This window comes from Bison bison, unplaced genomic scaffold, assembly GCF_000754665.1.
Source record: "Bison bison bison isolate TAMUID 2011002044 unplaced genomic scaffold, Bison_UMD1.0 scf7180017864134, whole genome shotgun sequence".
NCBI lineage: Eukaryota > Metazoa > Chordata > Mammalia > Artiodactyla > Bovidae > Bison > Bison bison.
In genome coordinates, this window is record NW_011494706.1 from 407,913 (window position 1) to 413,514 (window position 5,602).

The 5,602-nt window shown below is 43.7% G+C and overlaps 1 protein-coding gene across 1 annotated transcript in view; it reads right to left on the reverse strand.

Moving 5' to 3' along the window:
• NXPH1 (neurexophilin 1) overlaps positions 1–5,602 on the reverse strand; it is a 363,280-nt gene that overhangs the window by 355,942 nt on the left and 1,736 nt on the right. The gene's annotated exons all lie outside the window — the stretch shown is intronic.

The window sequence follows — 5,602 nt, forward strand, 5'->3', positions numbered from 1 at the left end:
CTCCCCCTGCCAGCCCCCACCTCGGTAGTAAACAAAATATACTAGGGAAAACTGTTTACAGAGGAAGTAATTAGGTTTTCAGCCCGCAGCTGAATCGCGGCGAGCTCATTAGAAGTTTAAACAACAGCCAGCAACCCGCGAGGGTAAGACAGCAAACTTGGAAAATGCGCACACGCGCTCCTGGGCGCGCCGAGGAGCTTGAAGAAGCCGCCGGTATATATCATCTCAATAAAAAGCCACTCTTGGAAAGCTTGCATAGTAATTGAGACGGGCGCTCTTTCCTGATCTGGGTTGGCATTTTCTCATCTTGAGCTGACAGAGCCAACTCAGGAAATTGCCAGTAATATTCATCTGGGGAGCACTTTCATTAAACGTAATTCATTCGACTTTCACAATAAATTGAGTGACATCCTTACAGCGGAACCTTTTTATCCTTGATTAAGTGCTTGCCAAGCTTTGGTTCCCACTTTATTGTCACATTCCTTCAAGCGGAGTCGTCAACATGCCAATCTGCAGCAGAAAAATGCGCGCGCGCTGTGTTTACCAAGCTCCGGGAGGGGTTAGTGCTGACTTAGAGAAAAAGCTGGTCGCAAGCTTAAGCAGCGGATAAATCAAGATCGCAACTTCCTGCAAACAGTCGGCAGCACTGGCTAGAAGAATGTAGTGGGAGGCGAGGGAACAGACCCGACTAGCCATCCAGCGGCTCCTGGAAGTCTCTGACTGGACGGCCTGACTCGCCTACCTCTCCCTATTGATTTAAATGGAGAGGACTCGATAAGGTCTTGGAATGAGATCTGAAGCTCTTAAAGCACAGAGTTGCTTTAAGGGAACTTTCCTGAATCGAATCAGACCTAGACATTGTCTTAAAAAAAAAAAATCTGAAAGAAGGTACACTTCCTAACTAGTCACTTGAGAGCAGGCAAACTTTCACAGCTTCCATCAGCTTTCTTTATGGCCAGAGAGTGCAAGGAAGAGGATTCCCTTTTGATGTTAAGGATTCCCTTAATATCACCACCAGGACAGTCAAACTCACTGAAAGCTGTTCAGACCCTGGAATCCCAAACAAGGCTGACAAGTACCTGGGTATTTCAGAACTAAGTGAAACCAAGAAGGCATCTCTCTGCCAATGCCTGGCCCCTTCTCCCCCACCCCTTATAAAAACCAAAGAAGCCCAGAAAATTGCTTATTTGAAAAGGCAATATCCAAATGCTTTCATCACTCAAATGCCCTCTTGAAAATATTGTCGCTGGTGGTTATTACCGGAACAATACTGTCAATTTCTGTAGTCTACAGGAAATCTTCCCTCAGATAGAAAAGTAAGACAGTGGGCACCAATCTCAAAAAAAAAAAAAAAAAAATCAACCAATTTCCCTGCCACCTGATATATTTTTCACCCAGACAACACTTTCATTAAGGAGGAAATAGCCGTCAACAATTTGAAGCCAAATGGAAATCAACTTCACACAAAGAGGAGCCACGAACTTAATGGCTTTCTGGGAAAATATTGCTGAGGAAGTCGGAGCAATTCTAGTTCTCTCCTTCTAATACTGAAAGCGGTTTTCCCAAAGCTGTTACTGGAAGGCCCCAGACCACTCTCATCCTCCTGGAAGTGAGCAGAAGTGCGACCAGCCAAGCGCTTTCCACACACCCAGGGAGCTGTTTTGCTGATCAGTGGAGAGTTGAATATTTCAGGGAAATACCTGGAATAGTAACACCTTCTCCTCTTACAGAGCCCTGGGACAGGTTTTTGGGTTTTTTTTTTGGGACAGGTCTTGAGACAAGAATTCTCATTTTGTGCTGCTGGGGTATAGGCTCCTTCACAAAGTTAGGTTTAATCCTGTATAGGGAAGGTTCAGCTAGGGCAGAAGAGTGAGGAAATTCAATGGAACTGGGTAACTTACAGTACTGCCTCCAAGAACTGGCCTTAACAGAGAACACTGAACAGCCGCTGTTAGTGGTTAATGGGCTTCTCTTTTCAGGAATAAGCTGAAATTAATTAAAATGCTCAGTGGGCAGCTGGCTTAATTTTCAAAGGATGGGAGATATATATATCTAGTCCAAAGGATAAGCATTGGTGGTCCCTTTCCTGCTAATTGTCCCTTAGTTTCCACATTTCTTAACAGCCTTCTTCATAAAGAGTGGAATTCACCCAAACAGTCTGGCTTCTAACAGTGTACAGGTAGCATTCCATAAACATATTAACCACACTTTAACCTCTGTTAAACAACTGGCATGGAATTCATATTTTAAAGATACCCTAAATTCGAGGGAATAGACGAATCAGAATGTTTTTTTAAGCACAAGTTTTAGAAAGAACTTTCCATTTTTTGCCCTTCTTGATTAAAAAAAAAACAACTAGATCATTAGCAAATTTATATCCTAGAAGAAATGGTGGAAAGTACATTGGGAGGACAAGGGAACTCTTCTTAGAATAGGCTATGAATATTTGACTTGATCACAGTAACATCATTCAACCTCTGGTCAGAATCTAGGGATTCAGTTTCTGAGTAAATTTTTTGTTAACATGCCCTGGGACTGCTCATTAGACTTACTTCTTGACTCTGAAAATTGTCAAAGGTGACCCCCAAGCAGGACCCCTCTGACTTTTGCTGGGAGGTCCCTCTCTGTGTGCCCATACCTGTCCTTCAGCTCACAACTCAGTGTAGGACCCACCCCCATTCTTCACAGTCAGAAACCACATTTCCCTAGATTATTCAGTATGTGCTTCAACTCTGTTAAAATGCTATTGTCTGTTACCCCATTATATCATAATGAAAATATTCTGGAATCAGTCCAGAACTGACAGGAGAATAAAGATTACAGGACTTTTTTATTTTTAACAAGTATTGTTACACTATAGGTTCCTCTCCTGCTGACTTCAGATTTTTAAATCTGCAATTCAATAACATTCAGTAAACAGAAGACTTCCTTGCCTCAATTTAAAAAAAAAAAAAAGATTTCCCACTTCCCTGCATTTATGGCTGGAGTTAACCCTGTGGTGACTTTTGAGTATCTTAGCTAGTATGCTTCAGAAGGTAACTTTGCAGATACATTTCTAATTAACTTCTCATTGCAGTAGTACTAAAATAAGCTTCTAGTTTGAAACAGGACAGACTGATCTCTCAAAACACAAAAAGACTCAAAATATTCAACCTAGAACAGGCATTCAAAGAACCCTGGGCCAAGAAACATACTCTGAGAACATTCACCTAAATATAAGCATGGAACCATGGCTTAAATACAGAACACTGAGCTGCTGGTTAGAGAACTGTTTTTCATTTTCAATAAACCTCCCCAAATTTGGGAGTATTTAAGGCATATCTCTCTATATAAGCAGACGCCTAAATATTGTTGTACAGGAGATACCTAAACAAATCCTACTACTCAAACATAATGTGTGATTATTTCTTGGGAAATATAACTGGGTTTCGAGGGTCTTAAAGAGAAAGGTGCACTGTAATATCAGCTATGAGACAAGGTACAAACAGTGCCCCTGTCACTGAACTTGTGTGAGTCCATAAAGACACACAAAAAATTATTCATTAAACTCCTCCCTGGATTGTGTCAATTCAAGGGGAAAAATAAAATCATGTTTATGCCACCCCTGACTTTTTGGAGAGTAACTTGAAGCATTTCCCGACAACCTGAAGGCATCTATTGCAGTTTCTTACAGAGGTCTGGGCTGTTGTGGGATGGGACTACCAACAAATGATAAATTCAGTTACTGTACCTGCTATTTAATAAAATAGATGGAGAGAGAAGCTTTGACCACTTCTTGGTCCACCTTATTGCCCTAGAGGTTTAATCAAGGGTTTCCACTTATTTACTTGCCTAAAGCCATCCTGTTCTAACTGCCCAATTCACCCTTCTAAATTCATTTTCATGGGGAAAATCAGCTTCTTGCTCCTCTAGGAAAACAGCTCCGGATTTTACCGACAAATAACCATGGGACTACAATCCCTGGAAACACTGCCTTGGGTCACAGCCACCAGCCTTTTGTTTTTCGTGGTGTGTCTGATTTCTAATCCCCGAAACACAAAACAACTTTAGATCCAAGAGAAAAAGAATGGACTTCTAAATCGCCTTCTCTATTTTATTGTTCACATTTTGTATGGTTTTGAGTGAAACTGGAAAAAATGTCTCCTTTCTCTGTGTTGCCAAAAGGCATTCAGGTAATGAAGTCTGTAACTAAACGGTAATTGAATCAGCATAATTTGCACACTGAATGGTTTTCAAATGCTCCCAGTTTACAATTAAAGGAGAATTAATGCGCTTGTTGTTGAGAACGCAGAGCATTAGAATAAATCCAGCACTGATGTTGTAATGAGTGGAAAACGGTTTAACTGCCAACAAACACATTTAAAATTTAACACAACGTATTGATTTCACTTCTGCTTTTGATAGATTATTTTCCAGACTATCGAAATACTTGCTCCAAGCAATAAACTGCACCACAGCCGCGAGCTTTTGCCGTGCGTTCGTGAGCACATTTCAAGGACGGAGGAACAGTCCGGAGGTTCAGGTCTTGCGTTAAAGGTATGCAGAGAGAGGGGCAGAAGGGTTTCCGTGGTAGAGGGAATCCTTCATATTCCCCCTCGGTCGCTTGCACTTTGCGGTCCCTCCCCTTTCTTTCAATAAGCAATTCCTGGGTTTCCTTAGGCCAAACTTTCTGCCCTGCATCTCTAAGCTCTCAATGTCATAGGGTTTACTGGACACAGGTGGGGGCAAGGTGGATTGAAGATGAGAAATGGGAAGGACACTTTTTGCATTCTGTCTGCGTTCCAGCCGGGGAAGTCACAGACTTCGGTGACGGAGTCAGAAAGGCCGTTCTTTAGGATTGGCTGCCCCAGCTTTCACCTGTTTACCCCAAGGTGTCCTGTAGGCGAGGACACTGACGCGCAGCGCCCTCTGGCGTCCGCAGCTGCCATGGTCAGGCGATAAAGGTGCAAAGACATACACTGAAGGTTCTTGGATTCAAGCTGAAACACCCTCACATTCATATTCACACACGTATACTTACACACTCATTAGCATACAGAGAGTTCACGCGACTAGCAGCCCTGAAGTCACAGGCACTAAGACAACGGCTGGGAAACGCTCTCTATTGCAGGGATAGCAACCCTTTTACACCCAGGATTGTGGATTCTGAAGCCCTTGGGATTAAGGAATGGCAATACTCACTCCATTCACTACCAACCCATCGGGTCTCCCCAGTGCTTCTTGCCCCCAGACAGAACACATAGAGCCCTCCGTGTGCTCCTGCGGCCCGGAGGTGGGTTATGGAGTTCCGTGCTCTGGGCACACAACTTCACCAGCAGGATAAGATTGTCCCTGGCCCTCCCTGAAGCCAGACCCAAGAAACTGCGCTCTGGGTCTTGGCTCCAGGCGGTGCCCACAGCTACCAAACTACCCATCCACAACCACCACGGCAGAGTGCTTCCCTTTAAGCCCCCACCCCATGACAATCCCAGTTCCAACAGTGTGCCAAGTCCAGAGCCCAGAAAACTCGGCTCTGGGAGGACTAGGCAGTATTTGCTCCCTGGTGACATGGTCTGCCAGTCCGTAGTAAGGGGCTCAGCACTGGAACTGGGGTACTAGTGGA